We start from the raw sequence: 19,664 nt of genomic DNA, 5'->3' as shown, positions 1-19,664 counted from the left end.
TACAGATTCAAAAGATTACGATATGGATTAAAAGTAGCCCCTATTTCATTCCAAAGACTGATGACTTTAGCATTCGCAGGCCTTAAACCTTCTCAAGCATTTTATGTATGAATGATTTAGTTGTATTAGGCTGTTCCGAAAAACACATGATGAAAAATTTGCGAGACGTTTTCTCCACTTGTAGGAAATACAACATAAAACTACATCCAGACAAATGTTTATTTTTCAACCAAGAGGTAACCTACTTAGGACACAAGTGGACAAAGAAAGGAATATAACCAGACCCAAGCAAATTCGAAATAGTTCAAAACTATCCAGTTCCCAAAACAGCCGACGAAGTCAAATGATTCGTAGCTTTTTTTTAACTAACCTGCAAAAATTGTTGGATTACGTGTTCCATTTTTTTCATGTTGGAGTACTCTAACAATTTTCCTTTGCAAAGCGTTTGCGGACCACCATCAGCCGATCATTGCTCGTGTTTTAACGACCGTGATCACGACACGATGGCGATCGAACAGAGTTACCAAAAGTAAAATATTGCATACAAATAACTGATAATAAAATTTTACTATCGCAACTCTGATAAAATGAAACCGCCCAACTGGTTTTATGTATAGAGAAATATTCAAAGAGGAATTGTGTCGGAAAGAATTATCGGAGTGAATTTAATTTAAAAGACAAACAATTTTATTGGTGAAAAATAAAGCAAATAAAATAATTATAACCAAATATATAAAGGTAAAATATGGAATGCAGCGCACGTCACAAAAGACGTATTCAGAAGGTGAAGAGGGAAAAGTTTGCGAGTAGATTGAAAAATGGAGAAAATTCGACGCTCCAAATTGAAACTCCAAATTATGCCGAAGGATCAGAGGTTATGGAATAGTCTTATGTTATTTAGCATTTGCGTGAATATAGAAACTAATATGATTTTTTTATAAATTTTATGTTTTATTCTGGGTGGCTTCTTCTCTAGCGATGGTTTTAAAAGTACTCTTCCGTAGCTCCTTCAAGGAGTAATGCTTTGATAGTACTTTCTTAAGTAATCTCCAGTAGGTACTCCATTAGGTAATCCATAGAGGGTGGTTTAACGAGTACTCTTTTGCTAGTAATCCAAGGAGTAATGTTTTGGGAGCAGTTTCGCAAGTAATCTCTTGTCGGTACTCCATGGAGTAATATTTCATGAGCAGTTTAGATAGTACTGTTCCGCAGATACTCCATAAAGTAGTTTTTCTGGAGTACTTTGGCATATGATCCTCTGTGGGTGCTCCATGGAGTACTAAAGTGAAAGTACTTTGGAAAGTACTCTCACGTATGTACTCTAAGGAATACTCACAAACAAAGCGAGAGTGGGATCACCTACTCTCCTAGGACATGGCAATGTTAATTTGAGCACATTTTTTGTATGAATACAGATTAGTTTTGGAGCACTCCTATACTCCTAAAGGAGTATTCCTTACACTATTTATGGAGTACTTGCGTTTTTTTAAGGGTACTACAGAAGATTTATACCGAATTTGGCAGAATATTCCTGAAAACTAACTAGGCTTTTCAAAAAGAATGTTTCCTTTGACTGGACAGAATAATCACAACAAGCTTTTGTCTATTTAAAGGAAGCACTAATTAGTCCAAAACTTTTGCAGTATCCAGACTTTGGTAAAGAATTCTGCATCACTACAGATGCTAGTGGTTACGCTTGTGGGGCAGTCTTAAGTGAAGAACATGAAGGCAAACAATTACCAATTGCTTATCCTTCAAGATCATTCACAAATGGTGAACAATAGAGAAGGAGTTAACAGCAATCCATTGGGCCATAACATTTTTCAGACCGCACGTTTATGTTAGAAAATTCTTGTTCAAAACCGATCACCGCCCTTTAACCTACTTATTTTTGATGAAAAGCCCTTCATCTAAACTAACACGAGTAGGACTCGATTTAGAGGAAAATGATTTTGAAGTGGAGTACATAGCTGGAAAGGAAAATCACGTTGCAGATGCATTATCTATGACAAATCTAAAAGAAATGCCAGTGGAAACATGTAAAGTACTGAAAGTAACAACAAGATCAGCAGCTACAAATACTAGCAATAGTATTAAAAATAAAAAAAGTCACAAAGAGAACCCTAAAATATATGAAGCGCTAAATATATTTGAAGTAAAAAGACATTTCAGGCTCGTTTTCGACCCCCCTGAAATTATATTATTATCGGCTGTGCCGAAGACTTCATACCTTTCATGAATGGGGCTGAACAATAATCTTATCCCGTTCGTAATCTCCAAATAATCGGATGTATAACATAAGAAATATATAGTGAACAGATGTACATACCTAAACGATTTTTAAGATAAATATAAAATAAAAAATAGGTAGGTACTTTGTGTGAGGATGCAAAGTCTCACGTTTTTGTGGTCTGCATGTAAAAACTATGACTGCGAATCACGTATTTCAACAATATATGACGTAAACGTAAATATTTGATGAAATTTGAAGCTTCTAGCCGTAAAAGAAGAGGCAAAAATTACAGTTTATATGGGGTATATAATATATATACCACCGATATCTATACTTTTTCAGAGAACAATATATGCTATAAACGTATGCATTTAGTGAAATTTGAAGCTTCTAGCTGTTAAAATGGGGCAGAAATTGCGAAAAGTTTCTTATCTGAACAATCGGTTGTATGAGATATATACTATATGTACCACCGATCTCTATGATTTTTTTTTACACAACAATATATGCTATACACGTAAGCATTTGGTGAAATTTTAAGCTTCTAGCTGTTAAAATGGGGCTGAAATTGCAAAAAAAATATATATATATTATATATACCACCATATATATACTATATATACCACCGATCTCTATGATTTTTTCACACAGTAATATATACTATATACGTAAGCAATTGGTGAAATTTGAAGGTTATAGCTGTTAAAATAGAGGAGAAATTGCAAACAGTTTCTTATCTGAACAATCGGTTGTATGAGATATATACTATATATACCACCGATCTCTATGATTTTTTCAGACGACAATATATGCTATATACGTAATCATTTGGCGAAATTTGAAGCTTCTAGTTGTTGGTGACCGCCGTGGTGTGATGGTAGCGTGCTCCGCCTACCACACCGTATGCCCTGGGTTCAAACCCCGGACAAAGCAACATCAAAATTTTAGAAATAACATTTTTCAATTAGAAGAAAATTTTTCTAAGCGGAGTTGCCCCTCGGCAGTGTTTGGGAAGCGCTCCGGGTGTATTTCTGCCATGAAAAGCTCTCAGTGAAAACTCATCTGCCTTGCAGATGCCGTTCGGAGTCGGCATAAAAAACATGTAGGTCCCGTCCGGCCAATTTGTAGGGAAAATCAAGAGGAGCGCGACGCCAGTTGGAAGATAAGCTCGGCCTTAGATCTCTTCGGAGGTTATCGCGCCTTACATTTATTTATTTATTTAGTTGTTAAAATGGGGCTGAAATGCGAAAATGTATATATATACTATATATACCACCGATCTCTATGATTTTTTCAGACAACTATATACGTAAGCATTCGTTGAAATTTGAAGCCTCTAGCTCTTAAAATAGGGCAATAATTACGAAAAGTTTCTTATCTGAACAATCGGTTGTGGTGGATATATTCTATATATACGACCGATCTCATCCATTTTTTCAGACAACAATATGTGCAATATACGAAAGTATATGGTGAAGTTTGAAGCTTCAATCTGATAAATTGAGGAAGATATAACAAAATCCTCTTTTTCAGAAAAATCGGTTGTATGGAGGATATATGCTATAGTGGTCCGATCCGGTAGGTTCCGACAAATGTCTAATGGGACACCTAAATATAGCCAATCACCAAATTTTATCACCAAGTTTTATCTCAAAAATTGAGGTACTAGTTTGTATACAAACAGGCAGACGGACAGACGCACATGGCTAAATCATTATTATTTCGGTTTACTTAATGGTGGGTCCATCTATTTTCCTTTAAGGACTTACAATTTTGAGATTCGTGCCAAAGTTAATATACCATTTCATTTTCATGAAAGATATAAAAAGGGAAAGAAAGTTTGTAGCACTATAAATACAAGCAACCTAATTGTTGAGGATAAGATTGACTTAGGAGAATTCTTTACCAGGCTTGAAAAAGAAGGCGGCAATTTAGGACTTGGAAAGTTACAGTTGCCCTTAGGGGCAAATTGTTTAAATATAATTATACTCGAGTAGGCAAATTTATAGAAGTAGGTAACAAGGTTCTCAAAAATTTAACAATTGCATTAACCCCAGAAGTTATGCATGTGAAAAATGTCGAAAAAATTAAAGAAATCCTGCATAAATATCTTGACGATCCTATATGTGGTGGCCACCCGGAATAAATCGCATGGCAAATAAAATCAAGCAGAAATATAGCTGGCTAAACATGAAAAATTACATAAGAAAATACGTAAAAAACTGCATCGACTGTAAAATGAATAAAATTAATAAGCATATAAAGGAACCAATGACAATAACGGAGACACCTCCAAAGGCTTTCGATGTTGTACAAATCTATACAGTCGGACCATTACCGAAATCGATAAATGCAAACGAATATGCAGTTACCATTATATGCGATCTAACCAAATACTTGGTAGCAATTACCAATCCCAAGCAAACATGTAATAACAGTCGCCAAAGCTGTATTCGAGCATTTCATTTTGACTTATGGTTGCGTGAAAACAATCATAACAGATATGGGAACAGAATCCAAAAATAGCTTATTTCAAGAACTGAAAATTGAGCATAAAACCCCAACACCATACCATCATCAAACTTTGGGCACTGTAGAGCGCAGTCACAGAACGTTTAATGAATATGTATGTTCTTACATATCCAGTGACAAAGATGATTGGGATGAATACCTCAGGTATTTCGCGTACTGTTATAATACAATGCCATCGACCATACATGGATATTGTCCTTTTGAGCTTATATTCGCAAAAAACCCTCCGACTTACGAATTTTTAGGTGATAACACAATCAGCCCACTATACAATCACGAGGCTTATGACAAGGAAATCAAATACAGACTACAGATAGCGCAGAAACGAGCTAGGAAATTAGTCCAAGAGGCTAAAGAAAAACAAAAAACAAATTATGATAGAACTACCTACAGAAAAGAAATAAATTTAGCTGATTTATTATTAGTTAGAGAGGAAGCCGGCCATAAGTTAGATAATAAATACAAAGGATCCTATAGAGTAAAAAATATTGATAAAAACAGCAAACTTACTTTAATACCTCATAGAATAGGAGATAATGATAGAAAAGGTAAAGATAAGGAAATAATAGTTCATAAAAATAGGCTTAAACTAATATAAAAGCAATTCCAATTTACTCATAATTCTCATTAAGTACTTTCAATTAAAAAAAAAAACATAAGAAACAAGTGTCAACCTAATATGTACACATGTAAAGAAAAAAAAAAAAAAGGTAACCAAAAATTAAAATAGAAAAGTAAACACATTGTACAAACAAATGTAAACTAATCTAAACAAATAAACTGACAAATTTATTGTTTTGGCATCCAATTCCCATTATGCCATGAATAAGAGACCCACACAAAAAAAAGGGCAACTAAAATTCTATAAACGCAAACAATTTTAAGTGGGTCGTGCTTGTAAAATGATATGAATGACCATACATAATTGTGCACAAATTATGTACGGCCATTCTTCTAAGGCAGGTGCTGTAGCGTTGCTTGTAATGCGTTTTACTTTCACTGTACACCCATATGCAGACCACATAAGCAGTCAAATTTAACTGACTCAAATATTTACGCGACTCCAGCGGAAGTTCAACAATGAGTTATTAATGCCTGCACATGCGATGCATATTTGTTTACATTTGTCAAACCCGTCACATTGACCGACACATTTGTCTATTAGTCATATTGACGGTCGAACCAATTACATATGTATCCAAATAGGTTATTATAATATGCTGACTGGCATTTATGTGTTCTTAGTTTATGTACATCTAGTTTGTAAGTATTTGTAAGAACTATTTTGTATAAAAGAAAGTGACTTCAAATAAAGAATTCAATCAATGACAAACACTCAACCTATGTGTTTTATATTTTTTATCTGAAAATACCTCACCATGCGATTTATTTTGGGGTGTTTTTACGTCTTCGCCAGCATCGGTATATCTTCGCAACTGATATTGAGAAAATGTTCAAGTTCATAAAATTGCATTCAGAGAGACCGATTATCAACGCATCGTTCTGAGAAATGAACGAACATCTAAACTTGGGCACTATCGATTGCTAACAGTTATAGACTTGTGCCGTCTCCGTTTCCTGCACGTTTTGAAACAAATTGCCGAGGACGATAACCCCATTTAACCCCATTTAATTTCTTCTCTCACAAATTGCCATCCTCCCAGCAGATCCTTGCAGCGGGACTGCGCCATTATCTCCCCCTCCGGGAAGGTATCGAACACAACCCGGGGTCTGTACCTGATCCCGGTGCAGAGAAATGATTTTGCTTATTTCGGCTATTTCAAAACCGGATAAAATTGTATTTACAAATTATTGATTATTAAATACATATAACTTCAAAGCTCAATAAAATATTGTGTCAATGAATAGGAATTGGCATACTAACTGGGCACTGCTTATAAGTTAGGTCTCGTCAGTAACAGCAGGTGCGAGCTGCAGGAAGAAACGGTTGAGCATGTTATGTGCTCGTATCCCGCGCTCGCCACGTCAAGGCTCCAGTTTTTAGGGCGGCAGGGTTGCCAGATCTCGAGGCAGCAATTAACTAGGTCCTAAAAAAATTCTAGTATTTGCCAAGAGGACGGAGTTACTCTATATCATAAGTCCTGGTATTGGGGTTCTTCCGTTTGGTCGTCAAACAAATTCTGGTAACACTATGGACACATTCAGTTTATGTGGGGTCTTTATTGACCGGCCAGTTTAACCTAACCTGTGGCAATGAATAAATAAAGTAATAAATTTCATCTTGGTTGCCAGGTCAAAACGCCCTACCTAAAAATTAAAAAAACCCTATTTCAGAAATTTGTTCAGCTCAGCTGAGCATAAAATCACTGCAATTTGAAGTGAGTGTTAATGAAAAAGTTCTGATTGTCTTTATTGACCGGCCAGTTTAACCTAACCTGTGGCAATGAATAAATAAAGTAATAAATTTCATCTTGGTTGCCAGGTCAAAACGCCCTACCTAAAAATTAAAAAAACCCTATTTCAGAAATTTGTTCAGCTCAGCTGAGCATAAAATCACTGCAATTTGAAGTGAGTGTTAATGAAAAAGTTCTGATTGAGGGCGTTTTAGCACTGGCAGCCTATACAGTACGATATTCCAATCAGCAGTTGATTTATGATTTAACGCGGGCATTAAATATGAGGTATATGTATTTTCAAGAAATCAATTATTCTTTTGTGATACAGGCGCTTAAGGCTTGGTTTCCTCGGAAAACGGTGCCGCTATATTGTGACCGCTAAATTCACTGTCATCAACGGCACCGCCATATTGTAAACTTACCCCGCCGTTATAAAGGATTTATGCCAAACTTTTTCGGCTCATTTCGCACGTTTTTCAAACTTTTCCAAATTTTTTATATTGTTTTAGTTTTTGTTATTGTTTAGGCCCAATGCCTAACTTTCACTTGATTGACGGCGCCCCTCCCTAATGTTTTAATAATCTTTCCAGCCACCCACACTCACGCCGCATTTGTGTGCATGCATGCATATGCATGCGTTTCATCCACATGCACGTGTGTGTGTGCAGGTTGTCAGCACCCATTAACGTATACGTAAGGGTGGCTGTGTGTGTGGCTTTTCCCCTCCTTAATACCAGAGGACCTTTTCGCGGCTTAGCGGTTGTCATCAACGGCACAACCGGCCTCTTTCTCGATCAACCGCCTACCGATACGCATCGTCCAAGGATCAACGCCGTACTTTTTGTATACAGGTAAAATATCACATCACTTTGGCACTGTACTTTTCTCTTATTTTGATTAAATCCCATTATAACGAGGCAAATCCTCTTGTGTTTTTATTTATCTCTTTTCTGCGTGAATCTTCCAGAGATTGACCCTTGTGCGCCTACCCACTGCCGGTTTACGACGCACTCAGGCCGAACATTGGTCCTTACTCACCGAAAAAAGGAACTAAAAGCCTAAAATTACAGTCCACTGCACCAGAGAATCTACCTGCACAGCACAATTTATCCACCTCATAAACTTTTGCCGAAGGATTTTGCCTACTACCAAATTTGGCAAAGAATTGCCACAAAGGATTTGCCCCAGCAGCCAAAAAAAAAAATAACACGCGACTTTCATTGCGAGCATATAAAACACATAGTAGCAGCCACCGGAAACACAGCACAATTTGCCAAAGATTTGCCACAGCCTATTGCAACAATCAATTTCTCCACAAAAAACAAAGTAAGTTTATATTTCTTGCCACTTTTTTTTCGAGTGCTGGTTATCTAAAAATAAAGAAAAACACCTATTGTGCGCGGAGAAGTGAGTTCAAAAAAAGTGTACACATTGAAGTTTATTTTTGTGAGCGCCAATTGTTTAATTCCTTGTTTCAAAATTGAAGTAACTTGTTTTTCATTTATTTCTGTCCTTGTGATTATCTGGTCTATCCCCCCACCAGTGGTAAGGTTTTCCAGACACAACACAAGGAAGAGGATAACATAACCTCACTTTCAAACAACCTCACGATATTTAACCATTTTTTGTTGTTGTTGATTTGTAAATCACAGACACAAAATCAAGTACAATTTAATTAAGCAGGCGCTCACGTCACTTAAAACACTTTTTTACACTTTTTTCCGCTTATTTTCAATTCCGAAAAACAATATCACACGCACTTTTCTTTTTTACAATTCAACCATTAAAATGTGTAGGTGGCGAGTGGTCCCCTTTTTCTGTTATTACTGCCGAGGCAAAAGTCCAAAAATAAACCCCTTTTTGTTGTCGCTGTTGTGACAAAAAAAGTTGAAAAATAAACCTCTGTTGTTGTCGCTACCGAGACAAAAAGTCTGCAATATAAAAATAAATAATAAAGCTTCGAATTTCAAGTATTTATTTACGGCTGGGCAGGTATTTTTACTCTAAAGCGTTCCATTTCTATAATCGGCAATTTTCTTGTTAATAAACGTAAATAAAACAATGGAAACCTACATCCGTTTAGCAGAATCAATCGCAGAGTTTGATAAAGATTACAGCCTTATTCCGACCATAGCAAACACACCCTTGCAATACAGCAGGAAGAGTTGCGGCTCTTGTTGAAGAAGGTAAAGTCTGCGTTTGATTCGCTATTGGGATCTGATGAGGTGTCAGCGGATGACGTTATGGCGATCAGAAAGAAGCAAAAGGCAGCATACGCAATCTAGGTGCGATGTTCAGCGTCTATATCTGCTGAGGCAGAAAAATACAAGAAGGATGAAAAGAACGTCAACCCTGAGCAAGAACCTCATGGGCATAAAATTCGCCTCCCTGCTTGCGACACGGAAGTTTTTAAAGGGGATTATCTGTCTTGGCCAACTTTTCGCGACCTTTTCACGGCAATATATATAAACAATTCCAGCTTGAAAGGGGTGGAAAAGTTATTCCATCTCAACAACAAAACGCAGGGCGAAGCAAAAGATATCGTTAAAAAATGCCCTCTCACAAATGAAGGCTTCGCTATGGCCTGGAAAAACTTGTGTGAAAGATACGAGAACAAATAATTGTATTTCGTCCCTCAAATGCCACAAAATTGACACTTCCAATTGGGATGCAATCCTGACGTATCTCTGCTCAACCAAGTTACCAGAGAGCACGTTGGCTCTTTGGGAGCAAAGTATAGACCATAAAATGGATATATCCAAGTGGGAGGATATGGATAAATTCCTGTCTAATCGGTTTCAGACACTTGAAACAGTGTCTGGTTTTACAGGGCGTACCACTTCGAAAGTGCAAAAACCAAACGCATCGCGACAATCGTCAGAAACCCCTACGAAAAGATTTGGTGCTTTTCAAACGAAAGTATCCAAGCAAACAATAAAATCAATTTGTAAAATGTGTAAATCCCCTGAACACAGATTACGCAACTGTTCGCCCTTCTGCGAGTTAACCCCAGTAGAAAGGATTAAATTTATAAAATCCACAAGTGGCTGCCTGAATTGCTTATCCCCAGGACACACCGTGACGAAGTGCACCAGTTCCTACAACTGTTCCAAATGCCACTCTCGTCACCACATGCTTCTGCATGCGGATACATCTCAGCACACGGCTGTACGCAATCCTTTCAAAGATGCGGATAATATCCCAACAACTTCGGCACAGGCGCGACAATCTGCGAACCAGAATGTAAAATCCTGTAATGCCAATTCCAGCACAGGCGTGCTATTAGGAACTGCTCGCGTACACATTCGCCATAATGGTACCGACTTCTCCGCACGGGCATTAATTGATTCAGGGTTTGAATGTTCCTTTATAACTGAAAGACTGAAACGCAGAATCAATTTGCCAGCGAGAAAAATGCATGCCCAAGTTTCAGGCATCACAAATGCGGTCTCAGCTCAGGTGAAAGAGGCATCCAAAATTGAATTACGTTCACCAGTGGATGCCTGCTTCAGCCTGACCACACCCGTTCTAGTCCTAGCCAAACTCAATGGGAATCTTCCATCCTGCCATATCAACGCCATGACTATGCAGGCATTCCCAGACTTGGTGTTGGCAGACAAAAGGTTCTACATCAACGAAGACGTAGACCTCATACTTGGAGGAGACATATACCCCCAAATTATACTGAGCGGTCTGAAAAAGAATGTACTAAATACACTTTTGGCCCAAGAGACAGTGTTCGATTGGATACTAACCGGTCGCATCGAAGCACCGAGTCCAACGAAGAGCATCATGTCCTTCTACAACGAGGTTGCGTTGGACAACCAATTAAAAGCTTTCTGGGAGGTAGAAAATGTTCCCAAAAACAAAATGCTTAATGAAGAAGAAAGGTATTGTGAACAATTATTTAAGGACACAACAAAACGTGATGAAAGTGGAAGATATACAGTTTCGCTACCATTCAGACAGGATTACCCTGAGAAGATTGCATTAGGACCGTCCGTAAAGCGCGCAGTTCACAATTCTTCAGAAATGAGGGGCGATTACTGAAAAACCAAGAGTTAGGGAAAGAGTATGTTCGGGTGTTATCCGAATACGAAACGCTTGGACATATGAGAAAAATCAAAAACAATATTCCATCCGACGATTCAGATAATTATTTCCTGCCCCACCACGCCGTGGTAAAGGCGGAAAGTGCCACTACCAAAGTGCGCGTCGTCTTCAACGCCGACAGCAAATGGCATTAGTCTAAACGACATACTCCACCCAGGTCCAGTACTCCAAGCAGACTTGCCTATTTTAATTATACGTTGGAAACTGTACCGCTTTGTCTTTAATAGTGACATAGAAAAGATGTATAGGCAAATTTGGGTGACCGATAATCACGCCAAATTTCAGAGAATTGTCCACCGAACATCCCCCAACGAACCCATCAGTCTTTACGAACTAAAGACTGTCACCTTTGGTGTAAACTGCGCCCCCTACCTCGCGATACGGTCACTTCTACAATTGGCTGATGAAGTAGAAAATATCCACCCAATAGCATCGGGTATATTACGCGAAAGTATGTATGTCGACGACGTTTTATCTGGAGGGCATACAATAGCGTCAACTATCAAAACAAGAAACGAGATTCGCGAAGCATTACACTCAGCTGGCTTTCCATTACGCAAGTGGACATCAAATTGTGAGGAAATCCTTCAGGACATCCCCAAAACGGAGCTACTCAGCGAGGACTTCCTAGCGTTTGAAGAGGCTAGCTCGGTGAAGGCACTCGGAATACGATGGAACGCACATTCAGACATGTTTTACTTCACCGCAGGAGTTTTAGAGAATGGCGAGAACGTCACCAAACGCGCAATCCTATCCGCTATAGCTAAACTTTTCGACCCTTTAGGCTGGCTTGCACCAATGGTCATAGTGGCAAAAATACTAATGCAGAATATCTGGTTAGAGGGCACCGGGTGGGACGAACCTGTCTCCCCAACTAACTTAGAACGGTGGGAAAATTTCACCCAACACTATAGCGAAATAGATAACATTAGGATACCGCGGTGGGTAAATTTTTCACCGGAAGACGACATAGAAATCCACGGCTTCTGTGACGCTTCCGAGAAAGCATATGCGGCAGCGGTATACATGCGCGTGAAAAGAGACGCTCAGGTTTTCATACACTTACTTTTAGCAAAAACCAGAGTAGCTCCAGTGAAAACCATCTCGCTACCACGTTTTGAACTCTGCGGCGCCGTGCTGCTTGCAGAAATCATGGAATCAATATTCCGAAACATTCATTTGGGACCAGCAAAAGTTCACCTCTGGACGGATTCAACCATCGTACTCGCATGGATAAGAAAGCCGCCCTGTTCCTGGTCAACCTTCGTCGCCCACCGAATCGCTAATATTATCGATATGGTTGGTAGCAAGGACTGGCTTCACGTGGACTCGGAATCTAATCCAGCGGATCTAGGAAGCAGACGACTACTTGCATCAGAGTTGGTTAACAAGTCGTTGTGGTGGCAGGGACCTTCTTGGCTGCAAGAAGACAATTCCCACTGGCCAGCACAAGAGACCGAATACAAAACGTCCGTTGAGGAGAAGAGGGCACAAACATATGCCACGACAAGGGTAGATCATTTTAAAATAACGCATCCTAAAACTAAAGCAGTGTTCCAAGAAAAGTCGTGCATAATCTCAGCCGATGAGATTAAGGCAACGACTCAAGCATTAATACGAGTCTGCCAGAAACAATTTTACGGTACAGAATATTTAAAATTAAAAAATAGGGAACCTATTGATCGGAAGAGTGAAATCCTGTCACTCAACCCATACATCGACAAAGATGATATTATCCGAACAGGAGGGCGTCTAGGGGCTTCAAAATACATGTCATACAACGAGCGGCATCCGATCATCTTGCCTTACAATTGTAGGCTGTCTCGCCTTACAGTTATGATGGCTCATCATGACTCCCTTCATGGCGAGAACCAGCTCATGCTCTGTCTTATCCGAACCCAATACTGGATACCGAATGTTAAGACCATGATTAGAGCCATCATCCACAATTGCAAAACCTGCATTATTCATCGAAAGCAGGCGCAGTCCCAACTTATGGGTACCCTTCCCTGCGAACGGACTACTTTTAATCGCGCATTCACCAATACCGGGGTAGACTTCGCGGGGCCTTTCGACATCAAAAGCTACCGCGGTAGGGGATGCCGACTGTCAAAAGGCTACGTATGCCTTTTTGTCTGTTTCTCCACTAAGGCCATCCACTTAGAAGCCACTAGTGACCTAGTACCCCAGGCTTTCTCGCAGCCTTTGCGCGTTTTATCGCGATTGTGCAGGATTGAGGCGTGCCTCAACTCGTGCCCACTCAGTCCAGGGTCGAATGACCCAACGGATCTGGAACCACTAACCCCAGGACATTTCCTAACCGGTAGCCACCTGCTGGCTCCACCAGAACCAGATGCCAGTGAGAGCTCTGCCTCGATGATCAATCGGTGGCAGAAACTCAAAGCCCTCCATCATACTTTCTGCAAGCGATGGAAGGTGGAATATCTATCCGAACTTCAAAAAAGAGTGAAGTGGAAGCATCCCAAAGAAAATATAAAAGTGGGAGACCTCGCTGTCCTCAAAGAGGACAACTTATCTCCCAACGAATGGAGGTTAGGTAGAGTCGTCAACGTGCACCCCGGCGAAGATAACCGAGTACGTGTAGTCGACCTCATAACCGAGAAGGGTCAAGTCAGACGACCTTTGGTCAAACTGATCCTTCTTCCTACGGAGATAGATTGTGAAAGGACCACGAGTTCCTCTTAACAGTCCTTCCGTTCCTCCACATCCCTCCGTTCAAAAAATCAACCCCAGCTCTCGTTCACCCGGAACGAGGCCAACCAACAACCCTAAGGCAGATTCGCATCTGCCACCGAAACCAAAGGCATTCTCCGGCCCATTCAATTTTTAAACTTTCAAAAAAAAAAAAATCTCCCCACTCCCTCGTTCTCCCATAACGAGGATACCAGAAAAGCCCTAACGCAGATCCGCATCTGCCACAGAAAACAAAGGGACTCGGCCCATTCTATTTTTATTTCATACCAATCCAACCCAAAAATTCACTCGCTCACCCCGAGCGAGGACACCAGAACCCTAATGCAGACTCACGGTCTGCCACAGAACTCTTTATAAATAATTACTTCCTTTACTTATGTCTCCAAATTTAGAAGGTCAAGAACGTTATTTTACTCGTAAAAGGAATTGATCGGGTCTTATCCTAATTAGAGGATTTAGAATGGCCTTATGTACACAAAATTCTTGTCGTAATTGAACCACATATTTATAGATGAACACTATTCAGCACGCGTCGAATGACGTGAAATTATATCTAGTCTTGATTCAAAACATGAATACATGTGAAGAATTAACAGTATAAGTGGACTAAAATCAAAATTCTTGTTTAGGAAACTTGAAATATATCTTAGAAATTATATTTATGAAATTCCGTATAATTACAAAAGCTTTATTATAAAAAGCAGCAACACATATTTTAAAAATTGCTGAAGTCATATATGAGTTAAAAGAAATGATTGTAGCCATGATACAACATGCCTGAATCGGCGCGTTTACTTTTAACATTTAGCAGATCAAAAATAGTTTCTATACGCGATATGCGCCTGATATGCTTACGCGTCATATGAGTCATTTATGACTCTTACATGACTCATACATGTACAAATCTTTTTAAAGAAATTAAATTTTTCCGTCTGCGATGGTTGTCTGATATGAGTCTAAATATGTACGACATATGAGTCGTTTCTGCCTCGGAGTGCTCTTGTTCGTATGAATTTTGAACTCGTTAACAGACACATTTCAATTTATATTCTGAATAGTAAAGAATATATTAAACCAGTAACTAAAGATTTAAAAACGATTTTTCATACAAGTTTGCAAGGTTTACAGAGTTTACGCACCTGGCAAACATTAAGGTCCATTTCTTCGCATTAAGTTTATACGTTTCCTCATTGAAGTCTTGTGACGCACGCATTATAATGGAATAAGATCTAGGTGCCAGCCCTTTATGATCATACGTATGTTTTAACTGGCAAGGCTAAGATGGTCGACTTATAAGCGGGCTGCTTACTATCTGAGCACTCATTTACATGTATACGAAATTTGAAACTAGCTGTAGAGCTGATCCCAGGTCCATTGGGCTTTGTGGTTATTCTTATGATATCCCGTATCCCGTCTATATACACCTCAGAGCGGGGCAAATAGTATGAAAAAAAAAAACAAAACTTCAGACTTCAAGCTTTCACATCGATTTCTAAGATTCTAACCGCTCTCAATATGCTTGATAGTTTCAGTAGAATTTTATTTTTTTAAATAGACAATATCTGAAAGCTGCAGTTCAGATATTTGTGGTTAGTACGCGGTATATCAGGTTGCCTTACGCTCTCTAATTTTCACTATTAAAGCTGGGCTCAAGACTGGGTCGAAATAAGTTACAAAAGCCCGCCCCTAGATTTGAAGCTTATATTCCGAGGGTGTCGGAAATTGCTTTATAAATTTGTTTGATCCGTGCAAATTTGAGCGAATATGTCATTTCTATACATGAAAAATAATATATTTATATTAGTGCTACGAATATTATATTTGTTGAACTGAGCTTCGCAAACTTTTCTTTATTCACTGAAGCTTCAAAATGTATAAAGTAAGATTTGTTATATTGCTATATACGTACATATAGTTATATGTATTTTTTTGTCAACGTTACAAATTTAAACAGATATTGTGTGAGATCTAAGCAGGTAAAGGTGCCAAGTTCGAGCCTCTTACTAAACTACCGTGATTTCGTTCAACCAACTTCTTCATACCATTGTACCATTTGCCTATTTTAGTATTTTCCATGCAAACCTTAAAAGCTTGACATCCTTCCATACTATTAAGTACCCCAAATACGGATAAATCAGCTAAATTCGGTCGATCGCCACTCATACATTTTCTTTACTTTTTCCAGCTCTTTCGTCCACTTATCAAGCGCTGCATAAATGCGAGATCGCACATCATCGGTACGAGTATGTTGGCGTTGCAACATCTTACTTATACCCACATGGCAACAGTGCCCACATTTACCATTAAATCGCGTTCCCATTTCGGGGAATACACATCCCACTCGCATGCCTTCGCAAACCATTCAAATGTTTCACGTGCTTCACCCAATGTACGATAGCAATTGGGTGACATGAGATGCACAAGAGGTGAGTCGGCCCATGTCCGCCATTTACGCTCTTTTTCTTGCATCTCTTTTAGTTAGATTTTTTGGCGATTTTTCTAGTCAGGGGAAGTATTTATTTAGTCAGCCGGTATTAAGTAATACATTTTATCTCATTCGTGAAATCAAACTACTTGAAAATGACAACTTTACGAGTTGCATTATGTCGGTGCTTTGTGGCTCACAAAGAGCTTCGTCGTTTGCTTTACTTTAACTTCGAAAATCATGGCATAATGAATTGTATCCATGCCCATATACTATACAATGCAGAATTGCATGAGTAAACATTGCTAGAACAATTAAGTAATAAGCGCAAAATATTACAAACCTAAGCCTAATAGGGTTCGCAAATATCGTTAAATATTTTTAAGCTGTGGATTAAAGACAGCCGAGGGATTTCACAAAGCTTAAGTCAAATTATTACGTCTTAGACGATAAAGCCTACGCCGAAGATGACGTTCCCGTTTATACTGTCACTGCATATCGACTGCATGGCAAAGTCACTGAAACAGAACTTATCAAATAATTTAAACAATTTGGTGAGGTAGGCAAAGTGTATTTAATGCTCGATAAATATGCGACAGGCACGTCAGAACCACCAACTGGTGTAATAGATTTCGCGCAACCAGTAGCTGCAGCAAGAGCTCTACAACGTTCAAGTCATGAGTTGCAGAAAAGCGTTTCTTTGTGAGTGCCTGCGAGAGTTGACAACAACCTGAAGCATATAAAAAAAAGTAGCGTTGATTTCAATGCACGTATTGCTACACTGAACCTGAATGGCGATTCGATTGATCTCCATTCACCTATGTGTACAAATATTTTGTAATGGAAGGCATATGTTTGCACTTACCCTTACGCGATCAGATACGCTTCGCGGGTATGCCGACGTCTTCGTAATATCTTCAACCATATCTGCAAGTATGCATCTAAAACCTTCAAAATGAACCACTTGACTGGTATGACTCTGTGGGATATATCTACGAGAATTTTTTTGAAATGACTGGTGCTAATATATAGGAATTAATTGGTGCGGTGCCTTACAACTATCAAGATCGCATGGATGTCATTAGCGAGTTTAGTTTACGAATACGGCTTGTTAACCTCAATTGTAATAATGTTGAATCCGCTGGCTTATTGCGTTTGTTGGAATATTTTCATGCTGTCACCCATGTGAAATTGCACAACTTGCACTGAACGATAGTGCTGTATTGGCCTTCAAAAAAAGAAAAAAAATTGCCTAACTTACGCGTACTAGTGCCAGGCCAGATTTGTGAGTTGTCAGGAGAAGACTTTTTTACCACAATTGTTCCATATTAATTTTTTACGAATTATCACAAATAGGTGTAGGCCAGTCCACGCCGTAGTAAAGAATGAAAGAATGGAAAATCACTTGATACATTTCCCGCTGTTTCAATTCATAGGAATTTTACATTCTATACACGGGCATGTATGAATGTGCGTTTTTTTTGTTTCTGCCGTTGGTATGCGGGTACCAGTGAGCGAACTTCTAAAATGGGAATGGTGGCAGACGAAAAAATGAAAACAGTAGTTGTGGGTGGATTTTGTCCAAGAAAACAACAACTACAGTTTATACTTGGACAACACAATTCATGACTTATTGTAAAATACATAAAGAACATCTCACGGAAATAACACTTTCAACAAAACCATGTAAACCAAACCAAAACTTCATGTAAATTTGTATATGCACAACTTATGCCTTAGGATACTCACTATCTCCTGAAATATACAAACAAAAAATTAACGAAACGTCTAATTCCAACAATAGTTTTCCTAAGTCCCAAAATCCTGCCCCAAAATAACCGATTTCGGCATGTTATCGTTCACTTAAAACTTTTTATTTTCGTTCAAACTTATTCATAACAAAAAATTGATGAAGATAGAGCAGGACAATATATGCGTGCGCTTTTACTACATTCATTTAATAACCAAATTTATTTCTTGTCTTTGAAGTCTGTTCACAAATGTTTCAAATTTTGATTGGTTTGGTCAGCCTCACCCCTTAATGTTATTTGGATGTGCGCGGAAATTCAATACCAAATGATTACAATATTTGGTTTTAATGCGAAGATAATGAAATAGTGTTAGATTTTTTTGGTTTGGTGGTAGGAGTAGCAGGAAAGGATAATGGGTCAAAAAGTTTGCAAATCTACCAATTGTTAAAGTCCGTGCACTGACTGTCCATATACTTATACCAACGTATGTACATATATATGCCGAGTTTAAATGTACATTATATTAGGGATGCCTAAAAAGATGCAAACGGGTACCCAAAAACCCGAGTCTGAGGAATCGGTATCGGAGCCAAATACCCTTCGAGAACCGTGCCTTTTGAGAAAGGCCATCAATAAAACAGGACTACAAGCGTACTTGGGAAAAGTTGAACAAATAAGCGGGGGGCAATACCAACAAATAAAAAATTATACATTTTATAAATCTCTCCCCTCTTCCAAAACGAACATTTTTTTCTTTATTGGCATACAATTTTGCTGTCCAGACATTTTTTTTGTGGCGGGCAGGAAAATTGTTGGTTCTTAGCACCAACAACACAAATAACAGCGACTCAAAATAACCCACGCTATACACTTTCTACCCGGTTCGGTACCAGAATGTGCGAACCGAAAATCGTAAATGCTAATTTTTCTGCAGCACTAGTGTGCCCGTGGCTAACTAAAACGCTACCGGGTGACACAAAATAAACAAAATAAGGCACTAAAGACCCAGGCACATAAAGTGCAGGGAAAGAGGCCATGCACATATTAAGCGCCAAATATTTTTTTTGCAGCAACAGATGATTTTCCCCCTACACATGCGCTAATAGAATTTCCTAACCTCGATAATCAAATTAGGGCCTTCTCGCCACTAAACGCGTGGCACAGTCATTATAAATAAATGAGTTTCCTTTTGTTGTCTTTCACACTCTGCATAGAATGACTCGCTACGCATCGTTGCGCCAAAGAACCGAGCGCCAGGCCTGTCGCTACCCCAAGCCGTGCCCTCTATGTGACGCTCAACATCCCATTCGCTCGTGTACTGTCTACCGGGCGAAGACCCCTCTGCAGCGGTTGCGCGAGATCATACGCCTTAACTATTGCCAAAATTGTTTATCGATGGTACATCGCGCTAAGAATTGTTCCAGCGACGGCAGGTGTCGACGATGTGGTCGACCACACCACACCACACTACATTTACCTATGGAAGATCTTCCACGACAACCAGAGCCCTATAAAAGTTGGGCACAGCAAGTGGAAGA

General features: G+C 39.0%; 1 protein-coding gene and 1 pseudogene across 1 annotated transcript in view; both read left to right on the top strand.

Moving 5' to 3' along the window:
- The window catches only part of Rbcn-3A (Rabconnectin-3A), a 2,573,828-nt gene that overhangs the window by 601,843 nt on the left and 1,952,321 nt on the right, over positions 1–19,664 (top strand). The window lies entirely within an intron of this gene.
- LOC137247663 (uncharacterized) lies at positions 1,895–17,707 on the top strand (annotated as a pseudogene).

This window comes from Eurosta solidaginis, chromosome 4 (genome assembly GCF_040869045.1).
Source record: "Eurosta solidaginis isolate ZX-2024a chromosome 4, ASM4086904v1, whole genome shotgun sequence".
Taxonomy (NCBI): Eukaryota; Metazoa; Arthropoda; class Insecta; order Diptera; family Tephritidae; genus Eurosta; species Eurosta solidaginis.
The sequence above is the reverse complement of the archived record's forward strand: the minus strand, read 5'-3'. Positions and strand labels throughout refer to the sequence as shown.